General features: G+C 62.1%; 1 pseudogene across 1 annotated transcript in view; it reads left to right on the plus strand.

Moving 5' to 3' along the window:
• Positions 1–20,207, plus strand: part of LOC308631622 (phosphatidylinositol 3,4,5-trisphosphate-dependent Rac exchanger 1 protein-like) — a 75,085-nt pseudogene extending 54,878 nt beyond the window's left edge. Inside the window, exons 20-40 of the transcript XR_014024321.1 lie at positions 55–191; positions 614–725; positions 988–1,175; positions 1,369–1,530; positions 2,113–2,323; positions 2,942–3,215; positions 5,040–5,246; positions 6,560–6,648; positions 7,851–7,933; positions 8,017–8,107; positions 9,908–10,036; positions 10,256–10,297; positions 11,182–11,402; positions 12,706–12,805; positions 14,358–14,501; positions 14,591–14,705; positions 15,612–15,678; positions 16,559–16,731; positions 17,896–17,998; positions 18,184–18,251; positions 19,530–20,207. The product of XR_014024321.1 is annotated as a phosphatidylinositol 3,4,5-trisphosphate-dependent Rac exchanger 1 protein-like (transcript). The remainder of the gene's footprint in view (positions 1–54; positions 192–613; positions 726–987; positions 1,176–1,368; positions 1,531–2,112; positions 2,324–2,941; positions 3,216–5,039; positions 5,247–6,559; positions 6,649–7,850; positions 7,934–8,016; positions 8,108–9,907; positions 10,037–10,255; positions 10,298–11,181; positions 11,403–12,705; positions 12,806–14,357; positions 14,502–14,590; positions 14,706–15,611; positions 15,679–16,558; positions 16,732–17,895; positions 17,999–18,183; positions 18,252–19,529) is intronic.
• The last annotated feature ends 587 nt before the right edge of the window (positions 20,208–20,794 follow it).

Here is a 20,794-nt window from a genome sequence, read left to right on the forward strand (position 1 = left end):
CCTTGCCTGCTGCACCCCGCCGCCCTGGCCCTGCCTCAAGCGCTCCTCCCCCAGGCTCCGAGGCCATGGCTGCTGGACTGTGTGCCGGCCAGTGTGTCCTGAAGGTCAACGGCAACAACGTGGCCAGCGAGGGTGCCCAGGAGGTCCTGGAGCACTTCCAGGCGTTCCGGAGTCGTGGAGAGGAGGCGCTGGTGAGCGGCCGGGGCTGGTGCCCCCCCTGGGGAGACGTGCGGGCAGCACAGGGGGCTCTGCCCAGGGCACCAGAGGACTGGCCCCACCCCCCACCTGGGTCCCCAGCTCTGGGATACGGACAGGGGCTCTGGGCAGGGTGGCATCGTCCACCCCCTCTGCTGTCTGTCTGGGTGTCCACGGCCAGACTGTGACTTGGCCTGGGGACTCGGGTGCTGGCACTTTTCAAGGCTCCCTCCCTTGGCAGTGGTGGGGCGGGCGCCATCCAGGCTGAGGGCAGGGCGTTCCCGGGGGCCTTGGGAGCTCCAGGGACATCTGGAGGCTCCTTTAGGGCAGTGTCCCTAACCGGCCCAGAGCTGAGCGGGTGGCCCCTTGGCCCCGTCCCCTCCTCCCTGGCCGTCCCTCTCACAGCGGCTCCTCCCAGGGCCTCTACCACTGGATCTACCACACCCATGAGGACGGCCAGGAGGCGCGAGCCAGCCAGGAGACCCCCGGAGAGGACCTGGGGGCCCTGGAGGACGACCAGCCAGACTCTGGTAGGGGGAGGCAGGGTTGCGACAGGGACAGGGCGGAGTCCTGTTCTGTGCCAGTGTCTTGCCCACCTGTGGGACTGGGTGTGCGGGGCAGGTGGGCAGGCTCTTCCAGGGCGGGGTGGACGGCAGCAGGCAGCAGAGGCAGCCAGCGCCGTGGAACGGGCTCCGGCCGCCCTCGAGTTGAGGCTCCCGTTGCATGCCGGTGCCAGGGCTTGGCTGCGTGGCGCGGCGCCCTCCTCAGTGTCGCCTGCCCCCTGGCTTCCAGCCTGGCCCCTGCTGTCCCTGGGCCCACAGCTGAGTCTGCGCGAGGACGGGCCGGTGGTCAGCCTGATGGTGGACAACGTGAGCCTGGAGCACGGCGTGGTGTACGAGTACGTGAGCACGGCCGGCGTCAAGTGCCACGTGCTGGAGAGGATCGTGGAGCCCCGCGGCTGCTTTGGCCTCGCCGCCAAGGTGCTGGGCAGGGGCCCTCCTGGAGCCCGAGGTCCAGTCCCTGTCCCTGCACCTGGCGGCCATGGGCCGAGGAGGCGACTTGTCCCTTAGCCTGAGTCTGCAGCATGGCCGCAGCGGACCTGACCTGGGGTGCTGGTAGAGCCTGGACCCTCCCGGCTCAGTGGGTGCTCAGCGGCCACTGCTGCTTCTGCAGGTCCTGGAGGCCTTTGCTGCAGAGGACAGCGCCTTTGTGCAGAACTGCGGACGGCTCATGGCCAGGAGCAGCGCCATCGTGACCATGCCCCACTTCGAGTTCCGCAACATCTGTGACACCAAGCTGGAGAGCATCGGCAGGAGGATCGCCTGCTACCAGAAGGTAGCTGCGCCCCAGAGGTCTCCACCGCTGGCTGCCAGGTGTGGGACCTCACCTGGGGTATTTTTTTTGTCAGTGTCAAACTCCAGTCCAACTTTGCTTAAACAGGAAATTTTATGGGTTTCTGTCACTGAAGAGTACAGAGGTGAACTTCAGGCATGGTTGTATCCAGGCTCTCAATCGGATATGACACTATTGCAGGAGTACGGCCACTCTCCGTCCCTTGGTTTTGTTCCCCACGTGGCTTCACACTCGGGCCGTGAGGTGGTGGCCCTCATAGCTCTGGCCTTAGCGCTATCAGAGGGAGCTCTTGCTGGCCCTGTTCTAGTCCCTGTTGGGGGGAAGGCAGCCCTGCCTGAACCTCAGAACTGAGCCAGGAGAGACGGTTCCTTGAGGCCAGCTTAGGTGCAGCAGCTGACGTGGAGAAGTGGGTGCAACTAAGTCCTGAGGCCTCCACGCCCCGGCCTCTGCCTGGCCCAGGAGGGACAGTGTGGGGGCAGTGCTTCCCATTCGGAGGCCCTGCTTCCTAGGGGTGGCCCAGAATCCCCGGTCCCCGCTCACGGTCCGTGCCCCCTCTGTTCTCAGTTTGCAGCTCAGCTGAGGAGCCGGGTCAGCCCCGCCTTCAAGCAGGCAGCCCTAGAGCCCCACCCCCTGTGCAGCCTGGACTTCTGCCCCACCAACTGCCACGTCAACCTCATGGAGGTGTCCTACCCCAAGACCACCCCCTCGGTGGGCAGGTCCTTCAGCATTCGCTTCGGACGCAAGCCCTCCCTCATCGGCTTTGACCCTGAGCAAGGTACCTGCTCGTGTCTGTTAGAGGTGGTGCTTAGACTCACACTCTGGTACCTCAACAGAACCGTGTCTGGGGGCCGACAGTCCAGGCTAGAATGGTGGCTCCGTGTTCATTAGGAGTCCAGGCCCTTCTATCTTTCTGCGTCACCATCTCTAGAAGGGGTCTCTAACTTTCAGGGTGCCTCATGGTGGAGTATGGCTGCTGGTGTGCCAGCCACCATGTCTGCATTTCCAGACAGGAAAAGCCAACCATGGTTAAAGGTGTATTAGCATCAAACTGAAACTGTCTTCTTGAGGTAACTTAGTGGATCAAGATTCTGAAAAGGGCAGTCGGACGCTGTGGTGTGCACCTGAAACTGAGGCAAAGGATCACAGAGTTTGAGTACAGCATTGGAACTTAGTGAGACCCTGTCCCGAAATTAAAAAAAAAAAAATTAAAAAGGCTGAGGTAGAACTCAGTGGTAGAGCATTTGCCTGGCCTGCACGAGGCACTCAGTTCCATCCCTGGTACCGCCAAAAAAAGGAAAAGAAAAAGAAAGTTCTGGCAGGGAAGTTCCCTCTCCCGGAGTTCTGGGAGTGGGTCTGCTTTCGCTGACCTCCCGCCTGCCCTCCTCCCCCGCAGGCCACCTGAACCCCATGTCCTACACCCAGCACTGCATCACCACCATGGCTGCCCCGTCCTGGAAGTGCCTGCCTGCTGTGGACGGGGACCCCAACGGCCAGGCTCTCAACGACAGCCTCGGGCCCCCCAGCGGGGCCCTGGGCCAGGAGGACCGGGGCCTGAGCTTCCTGCTGAAGCAGGAGGACCGTGAGGTGCAGGACGCCTACCTGCAGCTCTTTACCAAGCTGGATGTGGCCCTCAAGGAGATGAAGCAGTACGTCACCCAGATCAACAGGTGAGCCGAGGCGGGGCTGCGGGGCGGCGGGGGCAGCGGGGGCCTCGGCCTCACTCCACAGCAGGGGAGTGAACTTGTTGAGGCGTGCCGTCCTATACACAATGGGCTGCGCTCATCAAATGCTAGGGGCACTCCTACCCCCAAGGTGACAACCCAGAGTGTCTACAGACATTGCCAGATGCCCCTGGGGGCCATAGTACCCTTCCAGCAGAGCAGTGAGTGCTGCAGCCTCCTCAGGGAGGCCGAGGCACTTGGTGAAAGCCTTGGGATCTTTGTTCTTTTAACATCCCAGGAAGATAGAGAGCTGGGCCTGAGGTCCCCCTTGCTGTGACACAGCAGGGCGCATGCAGCACCCCCTGTGCCAAGGGTGGGCACTGAGTGTCTGCAGGGCAGCAGGGTGGGGCAGAGCAGGGTTGATGGCACCTCTGGGATGGGCAGGCCAGAGGTGGGCCATTCTGCATGACAGTGACCCCTTTCTTCAGCAAACATGTGGGGGAGGAGACAGGACGTAGCCATGAGGACCCTGGAGACCAGTCACCAGAAGCAGCCTCTGGATGGCGCTGGGGCCCTCCTGGATGTGGCCCTCTAGGAGATGAAGTAGTACATCACCTGCCTGGAGGGGACGATTTTGAGAGTGTCAGGAACACTTGAGCAGGGACCAGGTACTAAGGGGTCTAAGGAACTGCTGATTCCGTTCTGCAGAGTGAGAGGCACATGGTCACCTTAAGACAGGGCGTCTTCCTGGAGCCTGTTGGCATTTTGGGTGGGTCATTCTGTGTTGTGGGCCGCCCTGGGCACTGTGGGTGGGTGGCAGCGTCACCAACCTCTATCCCCCAGAGGCCCTAGCACCCCTTGCCCCTGTGGTGACAACCCAGACCATCTCAAGACGGCGTCCAGTATCCCCTGCAAGGCACATTGCCCCTGGGGGAGATCGGAGGCTGAAGAGCCCTGTGCTAGAGTCACAACGGGGATGGACAGGGTGACTTGCTCTCGAGGCTCTCTTAATCCTCAGGGCTGGGAGGGGGGGCTGCAGGGACAGGTGGACCCCCTCGTGCTGCGCCCCTGCTGCAGGCTCCTGAGGTCCTGTCGCGCTCTCTGCCTCATGGGTGGGGACTTCTCTGTGGAGGCCGCGGCTGCAGGCTCAGGAGCCCGAGGCCTGGGCTTTACTCCTGGCCTGTTGGCCGTGTGACCTCAGGCTGCCTCTCTGACCCTCGGTTTCCTCACCTGCAGAGCGGGGCCATTTGTGACCCTGATCTCCTGAGAGGTGGGATGGTGGCTAGCCTGGGCTTGTGGGTCGCCTGTGAGGCCCAGCACTGTGTCTAACATGTGGCGTGTCAGTCCCCACCTCCCAGCCTTGAGACGCCTGTGACACCATCCTGCTGCGCAGGTCGAGTCTCATGAACAGTTTGCCTCGGGCCTCTCAGACAGGAGGTGGTGGCGTTAGGGTTTGAAGGGGCTGCGGCCTGGGCAGGAACTGCCTTTTGAATGACTTTTCCTTGTGCGCGTGTTTACCTGCCATCTGTCACAGGTGCTCTTGTCCGTGGTGGCAGAGCCCAGGGGTGTCCGAGGCCCTGCGGCCTGCCGTCTGGAAGCCATGCCCTCTGCGCCATGTGCAGAGCCCCAGCCCGTGCGCAGAGCCAGGCCAGGAGCCGCCAGAAGGCGTGAACCTGCACTCTCACCCCGGCAGGGCTGCGGGCGGCTGCGCAGTTGTGGTTGCCTTTCCAAGGGGTGACACAAAACCCTGGACAGCTACCTGTGCAGGATCAAAGGTCACAGCTGGTGAAGCTGGGGCCTGGGCCTTTACCTGGAGCCCTTGCCCTGCAGGCTGCTGTCCACCATCACGGAGCCCACCCCTGGCGGGGCCTGTGACCCGCCCCTGGCTGAGGAGGCCTCCTCCTCCTCACTGGTCAGCGAGGAGAGCGAGATGGACAGGACCGACCATGGGAGCATCAAGAAAGTGTGCTTCAAAGTGTCCGAGGAAGACCAGGAGGACTCGGGCCACGATACCATGAGCTACCGCGACTCCTATAGGTGGGCATGGTATGGGTGGCCCGGGGCTTGGTGGGACGGCCAGCAAGACAGTGAGCCTCTGACCATATGGAAGTTGGGACCATGGACGTTTTGTGGAATGCGGTGGTCTGGCCCTGAGACCTGCCCAAGGTGCATCCCAGAGAGCCCACCCAGGTCCCCGCCCAGGCTGGCGCTTCCATCTGGCCTGGTAGACGCCACCCTTTCAGCCATACGTGTCCCAGTGCAGAGGAGAGGGCTGATCTGCCCACACGGTGTGCTTCAAACTTGGTTTAAGACCTGTGGTTTCTGCCAGGCATAGGGATGCACGCCTGTAATGCCAGAGCTAGGGAGGCCGAAGCAGGAGGATCCCAAGTTCAAGGCCAGCCTGGCCAACTTAGTGAGGCTCTGTCTCAAAATAAGTAGATGATAGGTAGGTAGGTAGGTAGTTAGAGCTGGGGGTGCACCTTAATGGTAGAGCACCCCGGGGTTCAGTCCCCAGCACTACAAAAATAAACGCTATTTATTTTTACTTGATCTGAGGAATAAGTCTGTTTCTTTCTCTTCTGAGAGGCCGTGAGCTGTCTTGCCACTGGTTAGATTAATTGTAACGACATCAGTGAGGCCTTAATTAGCGGTTAAGTAGATTAGAACTCAGTTCCCTGTGCTAACTCTGCCTGGCTGCTGGTAATTCCTTATCTCAGCCTAATGAGCCCTGGACCCCCTGAGAAGGGCCTTGTCACCTTCAGCTGCAGCCAGAAGGAGTCCTAGGCAGCCAGACCCCTCTGGTGGGCAAAGCCCAGGGCTGCAGGGATGCGGCCAGCGAATGCTCCTCTTGTCCCCACGGGACCTGCCTAGTCCTTGTGCCCAGTTTCCTGGAGTCTGTAACCGGGTCGTTCTCGCTGCGTGTGTGCCTGTCCTCGGAGCTCCGAGGCCAAGGTCCCTCGCGTCTCTGGGTTTTCCTTCTGAAGTTCCTGTTCCTCTGGTTTTTCATTGAATTGTCAAAGAGTGTGGGGTGGAATTTTGGAACAGTTGCTCCTGATTCCTTGAGTTCCTTTTGGTCAGGTGAGTGGTGGGTTGTGCCCAGAGTCAGGGTTGTCCCTAAGAAGAGCCAGGCACTCGGGAGCACTGGGGACCTTGGACAGTGGTGACAGCTGAGTGGAAGCAACTCTCCGCTCTGTTTCTGTGCTGGGCCATGAAGCGCTTCCCCCCGGCGGACCTGAAAGACCCCGGGCTGGTTGTCCCCTGGGCTGGGGCTTGACCGTGCTCTGGAGCGGGTCTGGGTGCGGGGCCAGGGGTGCGAGCGAGGGTGACTCGGCCGTCTCGCCCCAACGCAGCGAGTGCAACAGCAACCGGGACTCGGTCCTGTCCTACACCAGCGTGAGAAGCAACAGCTCGTACCTGGGCAGCGACGAGATGGGGTCCGGTGAGTGGGCCGCCCAGCGGGGAGGGTCCTGGCCGGTTGGTTAGCGGGTGTCCTCCTGCTCTGTTCCGTTGTTTGGAGTTCGTTGCTTTGAATCGCATGGAGCCTCCTTCTGTCTGCTGGTTTGGCAGGTACTTAGTCAAGCACCTCTCATGCACCAGGTGCTGGAACTTAGCAAAGCTAAGATCCCCACACAGAGCAGATAGAGACCTCGGTGCGGTCGTGCACCATGGCCTATGGTTGCATGGGATGTGTGGGTGGTGGGTGCTCCGAGGTCCCACAGATCCCTGGAACCAAGGGGGCCCATAGGGATGACCATGCACCAACCCAAAGTCCAGATAGCACAGGAAGGTTTAAAGAAGCCAGTGAACTCGAATCCAAACCCGTCGTGCTCCCAAGTGTACCCACCGATGGTACTTGGATGCCGTCGGCAAGGGCACATGTATGCAGAGGGACATGCGGTGGCTGGCGGGCGGCTGGACGGACAGGTGGATGATCAGAGGAGGTCGTGCTGTGTCTGCAGCGCTTCCTGAAGCCTGACGTTGCTGTGTGTTAATTTCAGTCTCATTCTCTCAGACTTAGAAAGTACACTTTGTGCATAAATAGGTCACACGTCCACATGGGCCATTATTAGAAAGACAAGAGACAGGCTGAGGTGGCGGATCCCTCCCACTCTCAGCCACGGCCTCCTGCTGCCCAGGCCGCCCCCCTGCACCCCGTTACTGCTGTGTCCTGCCAGAGGACGTCTCTGCATAAAAACTTGCCCCCATCATGTGGCAGAAGAAAAGAAGGCCCAGGCAGGCGGACTGTGTGGCTGGGCTCTAATGTCTCATGATAGAAGATCAGGCCATTGAAATATGTCCCCAGAGGGGTTCAGTGGAGCTGACTTCACTGGAACAGGGGCTGTGACTCTGTGGGGCTGGGATCCAGGTCTTTGTCCTCAGTGCCCTCATTTGTGGAGTGGGAATGACAACAGCTTGCCATCTGGGGGGTGTTTGTGCTTCTTGCCCATTTTTTAGATGAAGAAACAGAAGCTCAGAGAGGTCCAGGGATTTGCCCAGTGACTCAGCTGGGGCCTGAGTCTGGCAGGCTACATGTCCCCTGTGGGTCTAGGGCTCTATAGCCGTGTGGCCTCCTTGAGAAGAGGTTGGGGAGGAGCGGGGTGGGGCAGCAATGACTGACAGCCACGCTCTGTCTTCTGCCAGGGGACGAGCTGCCCTGTGACATGCGCATCCCATCGGACAAGCAGGACAAGCTCCATGGCTGCCTGGAGCACCTCTTCAACCAGGTCGGCCTAGTCCCAGCCTGGTGTGGCCCTGGGTCCTCGAAGCCCCCTGGCCGCCATGCTCACCGGGGGCTTCTTGTCTCCAGGTGGACGCCATCAACACGCTGCTCAAGGGGCCGGTGATGGGCAGGGCCTTCGAGGAGACCAGGCATTTCCCCATGGAGCACAGTCTCCAAGGTGGGGGCGCCCGGTGGGAGCAGGCTGGATGCTGGGCACACACCCCTGCTGCGTGGCTCTGGCTGGTCCAGGCTGGCAGACTCCTGCCTGAGGGCCACATCAGCCCACAGCCTGCTTTCGCTCAGAATCTGTCTCCACTGTCATCCTTATATTTTAAAGTTTCGTAAAAGCCAAACAACAAGGTCTGTGTGGTAGAAGCTGTAGGAGCTGCAAAGCCTGACCTGGCTCTCTACAGGGACAATTGGTGTCCTGGGGTTGGTCCCTGGGTCCCCTGGGCCTGCCCATTTGTGACACGAGGGACAGCCTGGAGTGCACTTCCTGTCTGTCATACCCACGGAGATCTGCTCCCCTCATCACACTTTCCAGCCTTGTGACTTTGCTGCGGAGTTTATTATTGATGTGACTTTTGTTTTGTTAATGGCATCTCCTGCAGAGTATGGTGGTGCAGGCCTGTGGTCCTAGTGACTCAGGAGGCTGAGGCAGGAGGACCTCAAGCTTGAGATCAGCCTTGGTAATTTAGCAAAACCCTGTCTCAAAGAAAAAAAAAAAGGACTGGGGATGTAGCTCAGTGGTAAAGGGCTGGTGGTTCAATTCCCCAGTACCTAAGTGAATGAACAAATAGGTTTTGAAAAGGTATCTTCCTTTTGGAGATTGAATTTTAAAAGGATCTTATTAAAATGCCCCCATAGGAAGAGCCAGTGTAGTAGGCCATATATTGATGATAAGCCACAGTGATCAACTTAATGGGAAAGCCACAGTGTCATCCCACTGCCGTCAGGTGGGCACTGCTCCCTGCCCGGGGCCTCTGCTGCTCTTCAGGAGAGGGCTGTGTGAGAGAAGAGTTAAGGCCTCACCAGCACCAAACCGAGGCTTTCCTCTGCAATGATTGAGATGAAAAGAATTGGCATTTCTTATGTCCTCCTGCCTTTCATCCCACTAACCCCCCCACCATCTGTCCGTCCCCAGCTGCCAGTCCATCTGTGCAGCTATGCAGCAGGTAAATAGTTCCCTAGAGCCAGCTTGTGCCAGGCCTTGTGCTGGGTGCTGGTGACCCTGAGCCCGATGGGACACTGCTGACCTCACGGGCTCCCAGCTGTGTGCAGGAGACGGGAATGTGGACAGCCTCTGCCTCCAGGGGAGCATTGGGTCTGCTCAGCTGTCCCTCCCGCTGTGTCAGTCCCCTGTCCAGGGGTGAACCTCAAGGAGAAACAGCAGAGAGGGCCCCAAGCCACAAAGACCTCAGAGACCCGGGAAGAGGCCAAGGGAACAGGGGCCTGCGTCTGCCTGGCCTTTGGCCTGTTAGGGCCACATTCAGGTCCCAGTTCTCCCACTACCCAGTGTGACTTTAGGCAAGTGACTTGCCTGGGCTTCCCCCTCTGTTTAGGGAAGGGTTAGAACGAGGTCACAACTCATGTGCCTGCTTAGTTGGTTGTGGCATGAAGACCTGTGCCTGAGAAGAAGGCTTCTGTGGCTACCGGGTCCAGATCTGGGAGCAAAGAGTGCTGTGATTGATTGGTGCTGTCTCCACTGGATTGTCTGTGGCTGTGGATCCTGGCCCCCGACTGGCAGGAAGGGTGCTGAGATGGATCCGTGGTGTCTGCGATGGGAGTGGCATGTGAAGTGGAAGCACACTGACCATGCATTTGTCCTCCAAGGCCTGGATTACATCCTAGAGCCTGCTGCTCCCCGGATCTAGGTTATAAGCTTTGGAATCTGGTGACAGGGCATGGGCTTTTGTGCCACTGTTCTCCAAAGCCACCTCCGTCCCTTCCCGGCCCTCATGCTGCTTTCCTGCCCCAGAGTTCAAACAGAAAGAAGAGTGTATGGTCTGTGGCCGGAGCTTGATCCAGATCAGCATCCAGGAGGACCCCTGGAACCTGCCCAGCTCCATCAAGACCCTGGTGGACAACATCCAGAGATACGTGGAAGGTCTGCGGGCAGGGAGGGTCATGGGGGGCCTGTGGCCTTGGGCTGGGTCTGGAGTGCAGCAGGGTCCCGTTGGGGCCCACCTCTGTGCCCCTTCCCCTGTGTGCTCAGGGAAGGGGAGAGGAGTGGCTGCACGCTGTCAGCTGAGTGGCCTCCCCGGGCCGGCTCTCCTGTCGCCTGCCAGCCCCCCTTAGCCGCCTCCTCCTCTCCATCCTCCTTCAGATGGGAAGAACCAGCTGCTCCTGGCCTTGCTGAGGTGCACAGGTGAGGGCTCTGCGGGGCAGCCGTGAGGGCATGGGCCCAGGGGTACGCGGCGAGGCCTGCCTGGCTGTGGGCGTCCATGAGGACAGCCTGGGGGGCCTCTTCTGTGGCCAGGGTGATTTTTTCTTGGCCCATCAGGATCTGCACTGGGGAAGGCGACCCTTTGGCCTCCTGCCCCTCTAAGACTTGCACCTTGTGTCCAAGGGACAAGTCTCAGTCCCTGGAGCTGGGAGCCCTGTCTTGGGCCACCTGCTTCCTGGGTGATTATGACGAGGACACAGGATAGAGGGCGGAGGGCGAGGGAGGCTGCTTGTCAGTAGGCTCCAGACCCAGCAGACGGTGGAGGCCGGAGCTGCAGGTGGGGTGGGCCACGTTTGTCCACCTTTGTCCCTCCCTTCTTCTCAGAAATTTGTAGTCAAGGGAGGATCCAGGTCAAAATAGGCAGCTGCACGCAGCTGGCCAGATGTTGAGGGTAATTCCTCTCAGCAGCTGAGACCTGCAGCCTCTTTGCCTCAGGCGGGGCGGGGTGGTGGAGGGGCGGGGCAGCAGGAGAACCCGGTTCTCAAAAGCGCCGGTGGAGCTCGGTGGCACAGCCGCACCACTGGCACACAGCCGGCCAGGCCGAGAAGTACTGCATCCCAGAGAGATGGCCAGGGACGGGCCTGGATAGTGGCCAGGAACCCACAGGCCCACCTGCTTGGTCGGGGGAGCAGCAGCTTTTGGGTGAGGTGGCTTGCTCACGGAGGGGGGAGTTCTGTGGACCTGGCTTTTGGCCCCAAGAAAACTTTTGGCCAGTTCGCCCCATGCAGGGTCTGTGGGGGGCTCGGGGCCAGGGGTGGTGCAGCCTGCTGCCAGCACCTGCCCAGAGGCCTGTCTGTCCATCACAGACACCGAGCTGCAGCTGTGCAGGGACACCATCTTCTGCCAGGCCCTGGTGGCCGCCGTGTGCACCTTCTCCGAGCAGCTGCTGGCGGCCCTCAGCTACCGCTACAACAACAACGGCGAGTACGAGGAGAGCAGCCGGGACGCCAGCCGCAAGTGGCTGGAGCAGGTGGCCGCCACCGGGGTCCTGCTGCACTGCCAGTCCCTGCTGGCGCCAGCCGCAGTGGTGAGTGGGCAGAGGAGGAAGGGAGGCCCCCCAGCCTGTGTCCCCTGCAGTTGGCTCCCAGGGCCCCGCTGTTCACACAGCAGGTGTTTATTGAGCACCTACCATGTACTGCTGTTAGGAACTGGGGCCTTACGTCCTGGTGGGAGGGAGACACACATAGGTAAAAGACATGGCGTAGACCATGGTGCTCAAGCTAGGCGGTTTTGCCCCAGGGGACACTGGCAACATCTGGAGACATTTTTAGTTATAGCAGTTGAAATATCCAGGAGTAGTGTCTCTGGCACTTGGTGTGTGGAGGCCAGAGATGCTCCTCAGTGTCCTACAACAGTCCCAGGACAAATACCTGCAGTGCTGGGTGGCTCTGGTGGCCAAGGCCCAGCCGCTGGCTGGTGGGAAGTGTGGCCTCGGAGCGCCCTCTGCTGGGCAGAAGTCTGCTCTCACCGGACTCAGAAAGGCTGCCTGGGCACCAGCCCTCATGTCTTGGAGCCACATGCTAGTCCCTGTCCGTTTGGTCTCTGACGTCGCGAGGCACCAGACTGCTGGGGTCCACAGCTCACCTTCCAGCCGGGGAGGCAGATGAGAAGACACAACGGAAGGCTGGGGGGAGAGGCAGGGAGTGGAGGCCATGGCGTCCTTGGGGATCTGTGGTCAGAGCTGGCCGTGTTGAAGCGGTGACTTTGAGCCAGTAGACAGGAACAGCCTGGGGCAGAGGGAGCAGCTGTGGCCCCAGGAGCAGGGAGGCGGTGGGAGGTGAGGTGCGTGGGCTGGGTCTGCAGGGCTGGGCCTCGCTCTGGGCAGGAGGCTCGCGGGTTGGAGGCAGGTGAGAGACAGGATGTGGGTTCAAGTTAGACAAAGGTAACAGCACGGGGAGAGGGGGGTTGTTTGGGGGAGGGTAAGGGGGAACTGTGGGGTCCTCCTGGGACGTGGACCCCCCTGGAGTGGTGGCTGGGAAGTTGGGGGGCTCTGGAGCGTGTTTTGATGGTGGGTCCCAGGGCTTGGTCATGGCTGTGTATGGGGCAAGGGGAGAGAGAATCGGGTGGGTGGGGCCTGCTGGAGGGGCAGGAGGTGGTGGGTTAGCTTTGGAATGGTTGTTCATGACCGTTGGTGCAGGGAAGGGCCACTCAGCAAGTCAGAGCCAGATGGGTTCTGACCCTGGGGGAGCAGGACAAGCTGTAGGCAGAGCACACGCAGGACCGGTGGGAGGAGCCCGCTGTGTAGCACGTGGCCTAGATTCGGACCCCAGCTTGTCCAGGGAAAGCTTGAGGTGGGTGGCACCCGAGGTCCCTCATGTGTCTTCTTGCAGAAGGAGGAACGCACCATGCTGGAGGACATCTGGGTGACCCTGTCGGAGCTGGACAACGTCAGCTTCTCCTTCAAGCAGCTGGATGAGAACTACGTGGCCAGTGAGTGACTCCCCGCCACTGTGGGTGTCAGGACGCTGAGGCGGCAGGAGCGTGTGGGGCCACCTGGCCTCCCGTGCGAGCAGGCCAGCTGCCCGAGCCTCACTCCCCAGCTGGAGTCTGAGATCTGAATTGCAGCACATGTGGAAAAGGGGTTCTTCCACATCAGCCAGCTGCCCCACCACCCGTGAAAGACCCACGAGCGATTCTCATTCAGATCCCACCCTCAGATCCCATTCAGATCGCCCCTCTTTGTGGGGAAGAATTAAGATTCTTAGGGACTAAGGCCGTGATTACCTGAGGTTCCTTGGTCCTGTCTTCCTCCCTCTGCCCTGCCCATCCCCCTGCCCACCTGCCCACCCACTCGCACCACCCACCCCAGACACGTCCGCAGCAGGGAGCACTCGGTACTTGCCAGCCAGAGACAGGCTCTGGGCCACGGTGCTGGGCAGCATGACCACAGCTTCTGCCCTCCCCGTGGTGGTCTCACCCTGGGTCACCTGGGGACATCAGAGATGCCGATCCCAGTCGCTGGCTGCTGTGGGTCAGTTGGGGCCTGGGTAGGGGTCCCGGGGGAGCGCAGGTGACCTCCTGCTGAGGCCGAGAACCCTGTGGGTGCTTCCTGCGCGGCTCTGCTGGGCCCTGGGGACCCCGCCCAGACCTCCACCTCGGGAACTCAGGGGTGGAACAGGGCGCCCATGTGCCACGTGCTCTCCCCAGGACTCCAGAGCTCATGGGCCCTTTCACTTCACTTCATAAAAAGCCCCCTGAGACAGCTTTTTCCCAAGTGCCACCCCCTTGAAATGGCTGTGTGTCTGGGTTGTGTGTCTGGGCTCTCGGGGACATCCATCCTCCCCTTCAGGGACCAGCTCTGACCTCCTTGGGACAGTACCGTCCCTGCTGAGGATGCAGACTGCTGCCTAGGGGCCAGTTTGAGTTGGCTGTGGTGCTGCCTGTCGTGGGCCGAGCTGGGCTCCGGGAGAAGCCCTGGTCCACCAGTGACACCTGCAGGCGCAGCCGGGGTCCCCAGGGCCGCACTCTGCCCCCCTGCCCGCAGCTCTTCCTCATGGGGGTGAATGAGATGCAGGTCCTGTTGGAGGGCAGCTTTTGCCAGGTGGGGCCCTGAGTGACCAGCAAAGGGTGACAGGAGCACCCTAGGGCTCTGAAGACACCCGGCTGGTTCCCCTGCCGGGCAGTCAGTGTCGGGGCCAAGAATAAAGCAGTGGCAACCAGCAGCTGTCGAGGGTGTCCAAGAGGCAGGTCACAGGCGGCTCCGCGGGGTGGGGCTCTCTGAAGCGCCCTGCGGGGTGGGAGTCTGAGGCGCTCTCTAGGCTGGGGAACGGGGGTCACAGGATGCAACTCTGGCGTGAGTGGACATGGAAGTCCCAGGGTGCCACCTGAGGCTGGGAAGAAGGGGGTCTGGGGTTATCCCCCTGGAGTGGGCCGACAGGGAGGCACTGGGATGTCACTCTGGCACCTGGGGAAGGGAGATGTGAAGCTCCTGTAGCAGGGGGCGGGGCCCTGTGGTGAGCCTGTCTGGCCTTGTCCTCCGCAGACACCAATGTCTCTTACTACATCGAGGGCGGCCGGCAGGCCCTGAGGGTGGTCTTCTACCTCGACAGCTACCACTTCTCCAAGCTGCCCTCCCGCCTGGAGAGCGGGGCCAGCCTCCGCCTGCACACCGTGCTTTTCACGAAAGGTGAGCTGCGGCTATGGGGGACCGCAGGGGCCGAGCCAAGGCCACCAAGCACTGGGGACCCAGCCCCTCCCTCCCTCCTCTCCCTTCAGCTCTGGAGAACGTGGAGGGGCCGTCTCCTGCGGGCAGCCAGGCAGCAGAGGACCTGCAGCAGGAAGTCAATGCCCAGTCCCTGGAGAAGGTCCAGCAGTACTACCGCAAGCTCAGGTGTGTGCCTGGGGCTGTGCTGGGGCCAGGGTTCAGAGAGCTGCCACAGGGCGTGGACACAGCAGTGCCGGGCAGACCCTCTGCAGGAGGAGTGGGCCAGACGCCCCTTTCTGGGGCACCTGCTCTGTGCGGGGCCTTTGCATGAGAGTCCAATGGCGGTGCGCACAGTAGTTCATGCTAACTCATTTTCCAGATGAGGAAACTGGGACCCAGGGGCATACACAGTGTGCCCAAGGTCACACAGCCAACAGTCTGGCTTCAAAGCAGGTCCTTTCTGCTGAGCAGAGCTGCCTGTCCACTCTGCGTGGGGACCGGAGCTGAGATGGGTGCTGAGATTCAAGGGCCTTGAGAGGGGCGTGGCCCCTGAGCCTCTGTCCTGGTCACACCTGCAGGGAGAAGTGGAGGGAACAGATTTTGCTGGGAGCAAGCACGTGTCCAGGGGAGCAGCTCCCACGTCCTTAGCAGCCTCAACCGTGGCCCTCCGAGTCCTGCCTTGGTGACAAAGGGTGGCTGAGAATTAGGAGATGGCAGGTCCAGTGTCAGGGCCTCCTCCCCTGGGGCCTGGTTGGCCACTTGCTGTCGTCCACCTGCTCCACAAGCGCGTCTTTCACCTGTGGCTTCTACTCCCTTCCACGGCCCAGTGGAGACCGCCTGGTTCCCAAGGCTTAGGTGCCTGTGGGTTGGCCCTTGAGAGGAACCTCTGTGGCCCAGTGAGCGGCGCCCAGGGCCAGGCGGGGACGGGCTCAGGGAGGAGGAGCAGGTCTGGGCGGCAGCAGGGAGGGCGGGGGCCGTTGAGGACAGCACTTGGGGGGCTGTCAGGGAGCCCTGAGGGTGGCCTCCTCCTGGGAGACCACAGCCCTGCAGCTGTGGCTGGGGGTGGCCCCTCTCAGCCTCTCTCTCCCTCAGGGCGTTTTACCTGGAGCGGTCTAACCTGCCCACGGACACCAGCACCACCGCCGTGAAGATAGACCAGGTGCGTCCCCCCTGCAGCTGGGCCGGGTGGGGCTCCCGGGGTCAGGACTCAGCGGGGCCTGAGGGACCACTTGGCCCACCTGGGAGTCCCCAGGTGGTTTCTGCTCACTGGTGGCCTGCTCCTCTCTGCTCTCGTGGTAACTGCGGGTCTCTCTGGGGCCGGCGCCCTTGGAGAGGTGGACCCACGCCGGGTGGGCCTGGGTCCTCTTTTTCCTTCACATTGATGTGGGCACTTAGAAATCAAGAGATCTCCTCAGAACAAGGGAGGCTTCCAGCTGTTTTGAGAAGTGGACAGGTGTGAGGCCTCCTGGGGGCTCCTCCCCACAGGCTGGCCTGTGCGGGGCGGGGCTAGCCAGGGCCACCCGCCTGTCGGCCCCTGCTGACAGTGTCTGTGGCCGGCCTTCCCGGCTTGTGCAGGCCTCACCCCGGCGTGGCGTTCTGGCCTTGGGGCTGGAAGCTGCCCTGGGAGATGCTGGGCACCGCGCTGTGGGACGTGTGGCCGGCAGGATCTCGCCATGGCACAGGAAGACTGAGCCACCTTTACCTCCATGCGATGGCTGGGGGTCTGGGACAGCAGGGAGGGCTCCTCCTCAGGAGGGGTCTGGAGGGCACGAGCGAGGCACTGTTTGTGCTCAGAGACGCCCTGGGCCTGAAGAGGCCGGGCCGGGGGTGAGACCTGAAGTACGGGGCGAACACCGAATGCCAACTGCAGGGTAGCGGGGAGCCACAGATTGCTCTTGAGCAGAGGTCATGGAAACCTTGGAGAGGGCGCTGGGGGGACAGGTGCAGGGACCTCTGGATGAGGAGGAGATGGGGAGGCAGGCCAGAGGCCCTCGGCTGTGCCCCGAGCGTCCCCATTGTATCTGTCCCACGCCTTGCAGCTGATCCGCCCCATCAACGCCCTGGACGAGCTCTGCCGCCTCATGAAGTCCTTGGTGCACCCCAAACCTGGGGCCGGCGGGAGCTTCGGTGCCAGCCTCATCCCCATCTCCTCGGAGCTCTGCTACCGCCTGGGGGCCTGTCAGATGGCCCTGTGTGGCACCGGCATGCAGAGGTAGGCCAGAGACGGCTGGGCCTCGGGGTCAGGGCGGCTGGGCCCGAGGCCTGGTCCTCCACTGCTTGCCGGTCTGGGGCAGGGCCTCGGCGCTCTGGCCGCAGGTTGCTGTGAGATGTGGCAGCAGTGGAGGGTGGCAGGGCTGCGGGTGTCCTGGAGCCGGGCTCGGGAGCAGGAGGCGGGTGCCGGGCTCCTGAGCCTGCCATCCGTGAGGGAACGGTGTCGCACACCTCCTAGGGATGCGCTGGTCTCTTGGCCTTGCTGGACACTTCTGCCTTCTGTCCCCACCCTTGTGTTGGCCCCAGGGAGGAAGACCGCCCCTCTCCAGTGGGCCCTTCCAGGCCCCCTCGTCCCCCCACTCAGGTGCCTCCCGCTCACCAGGGCCTCTGTTTGCTGCCCACCCCCCCCCCCAGGCAGGGTCCCGTGAGGTCAGGGGCCGTGTCACTCTCTGCTGTAGCCCACCACCTAGCCCCGTGTCCGGCACTGATAGGCACTGATGGACAGGCGTCCAGTTGTGTCCCATCAAGGGAGGAGGGCGCCCTGCGAGCTGGGCACTGCCAGGTGTCTGCGCCCACGGGCTCATTTCCTCCCGGCTGAGCCGGTGTGGAAGGGCTCATTCAGGGGCTCTCAGCCAGGGGCAGTTCTGCTCCCCAGGGGACATTGGCAGTGTCTGGGGACTGGCATCTAGTGGTGGGGCCAGGTGCTCTCCGTGTCCTGCAGTGCGTGGGACAGCCCTCTTTCTGGTCCCCACGTCAATGACACATTCGTCTTGATTCTCAGGAAACTGGGGTGTGCAGAGATGGACTGTCTGTCCCGGGTCCCGGAGTGAAGGGCGCAGGGTGGGGTTCCAGCCGCAGGCCCGGTGCCGAGCCACTTCTGACCTGATAGGGTCTGAGCCACGTGGCTGTGCTGGGGGCCACTGAGCAGAGGCCAGGCCGGAGGAGTCCCCTCGGTCAGCCCTCAGCTCACTGAGAGCCCCCAGGCCCTGCCTGGCAGCAGTGACCTGCCGAGGGGTGGCAGCTGCCAGGAGGAGGAGGGCAGGTGGGGGAGGTCAGCCCGGAGAGGACGCAGGGCGGAGGTGGGCCGCGCAGCCACACGGGGTGACGGCACTGGAGGTGGGGCCTGGCGGTGGGAGCCGCTGGCCACGCCCTCTCCCACCCGCAGGAGCACCCTGAGCGTGTCCCTGGAGCAGGCGGCTATCCTGGCGCGGAGCCACGGGCTGCTGCCCAAGTGCATCATGCAGGCGACGGACCTCATGCGGAAGCAGGTGGGCCTCGGCGGTGCTCCGGGCTGTGGCCCAGGGGAGCTGCCTGCTCCCTGTGTGTGGGAGGCCACCTGGGCCTGCGCGCCCTCAGCCCAGACCTAGCCCACCTGGGAGCCCCCCACCCACAGCCAGGTGCCCCTGCCTGTCCCCACTCCTCCAGGCCCCAGACTGACACTCTTACCTTCCAGGGCCCCAGAGTAGAGATTCTGGCCAAAAACCTCCTAGTCAAGGATCAGATGCCCCAGGGCGCTCCGCGGTGAGTGGCCCCTGCCCTATCTCCTCCAGGGGGCCTTCAGCCTGGCAGACCCCTGGGCTCTGCCAGGGCCCCATCTGGCTTTTGAGGACCCTGCTTTGGGAGAGACGAGTCTGGCTCAGTCTGTAACCTCACGAGGATCTGCTTCTCCTGGAGCCCTGGAAAGGGTCCCTAAAGGTCCCAAGTGAGCGGCGGGTGGCTGCTGGGGGGACCTGGTCAGTCTGCCCTCCCGTCCTCCACCCCACCATCTCTCGGTGGCACTGAGCCCTGTGCAGCCCCTGGGACCTGGGCTCACTGGGCCAGACCCTGTCCCCCGCCCACCCTGCCCAGTTCCTTCTCCGCGTCTGCCCACGGTGTTCAATAGCTTCCCATCTAGAAACAGCTTGGATACTGCTGAAGTCGTGCAGTGTCCTCGCACGCCCTGGGGCCACTCCCCCAGTGACGCTGTCTTCCGTGGCCCCAGCATGTGGCCGGGCCAGGCCGCTGCCCTTGGTGGTGCTCCAGGGTCCCATACAGCTCGTCACCCTCAGCTCTTTTCCTGATACTCTTTGGGCGGTTCCCCGCCCCAGGTTCCCGGCCCATCTTCCCATGGGGACCCATTTGACCCAAACAGCTATGCTGAGAGCAAGGTCCTGCTGTGGTCCCCAGCTGGCAGGTGGGGGTGCTGAGGCCCAGGGAAGTTAAGCATCTCGTCCAAGGTCACTCAGCTAGGAGATGGCAGAGCCACCGAACCCAGGCCCAGCCCTGTCCCCGGAGCCTCTGGGGCCTGGCTTTCCTGTACTGTGGTGGCCTGCTGCCCGTTGCTCCCGCTCTGCGGTCAGGACTCCTCGTGGCCCATCTGACCTCCTGTCCTGTCGGAGAGCCAGCAGCCGCACCCCCCTCAGGTGGAGGCTCGGCTCGGAGCCCTCTCTGCACCCTGCTGCATCTGGGTCCCGGGGTCTGCGGAGGGAGGAGCTCCGGTAGAGACCGGGTCTCGCTAGTGGCCACAGGTGCAGAAGGGCACCCCACGCCCCACACACCCGTGTCTGAACACACAGGTCTGCTCACAAAGACACGCCTGTGTCTGTAAACACCTGCTGGCCTCTGGGGGACAGATGTGGCCCCGGAGGGGACCGGGCAGCTGGGGAAGGTGTGGCATGTCCACGTGTTCACGCTCTGTCTCTTGATTCCTGCCAAGTGGTGTCCTCTGGGTGTGCATCACCTATAAGGTCAACAAAGTGGCGGGGGAGTGCTGAAGGGCCTCTGGGGTCCCACTCATCCTCTCTCTCCTGCCCCTACCAGCCTCTACCGCCTCTGCCAGCCTCCAGTGGACGGAGACCTCTGAACACCACGGGTCACCGCTCAGCTGCGCCCACGGAGCCGCAGAGTGAGGGGACCCAGAAGGCCATGCCACAGGCAGCAAAGATGTCCCGAGGCTCCTGCCCAGCTGTCCCTGGCCAGCTCCCTGCACTGCTGCGAGGACAGGGCCTACTCGGCCATGACTGCCCACCACCCTGGGCCGCACATTCTCCACCCTGGGCACCGGGCTCCAGGGCTTGTGGAGCTCACGGTGCAGCCAGGCTCCGGACTCCATCCCAGTCCTAGGGACAGTGTCAAGGTGCTGGCCCGGGAGGCCTGCGGACAGCTCCCTCGGGATGGCGCCACTGCACTTTGAACCCGGGCTCCCTCCAGGCCACATCCCAGGGCCCGCGCCGTCTCCGCCCGAGCTTCCTGCACACCCCTAACCTTACTAACCGGCTCGGTGGACTCAGGGCACCCAGCCTCAGCCAGGAAGGAGAGAGGGACAGGTGCAGCTCCTGCCACCGGAGGACACGCAAGAGCCACACCAGCTAATGACGTCACTCACCGCCATCGGAACTGGAGCCGCCAGCCCTGGGCCGAGACGCACTCGGACTTATTTATATGGCGTGACGTCTCTGGTGTTTTATTTTATTTTTTGTGGTCGTTGCCGTCTTTGAGATTTTTTCTAAGGTTGTATAATTATATATTTGACATTTTATGTTTCAAAGAAGGGCATATTGTCTAACAGGGACCAATGTGAGGTAGTATTGCAGTTTTACCCAGTTCTACTAAAAAAGAAAAACTAAATTATTGAAAATTTTAAGAACACTAGTGTGTCCTCTGTTTTAGAGTTGGGGTGGCAGGGTGTCCCGGTCTCCACAGGTGCCTGCTGCCCACCCTGCTTCTCCAGCGTTGACTCGGGGTTAGAACTTTCTAGATGGTGGCTGCAAAGGCTTGAGAGGTGGCAGAGCTGCGGAGGGAGGCGGGGAGCCGGGGGCCACCGAGGGGCCTCCTGCACCGGACACTGCGTGGCACCTCGGGTGGACTTTATTTTTTTGATGTTAACTTCTCAGAGCAGGGCATCTGGGACTCTGAAGCCACCTGCCCTTGTGGGCAGAGGGACCCACAGAGGACCCTCAGCAGGCTGTCCCTGGCGTCGGCATCTGCGGGAAGCACGGGGAGGGGGGGGTGTCTTGTCACTCTCGCCACCCTGGCTGGCTGGGAGAGTGGGTGTGGGCTGCTACTGGGCACCCTGGTCCCCGCCG

The sequence above is a fragment of the Spermophilus citellus genome (genome assembly GCF_964194105.1).
Source record: "Spermophilus citellus genome assembly, chromosome: 12".
Taxonomy (NCBI): Eukaryota; Metazoa; Chordata; class Mammalia; order Rodentia; family Sciuridae; genus Spermophilus; species Spermophilus citellus.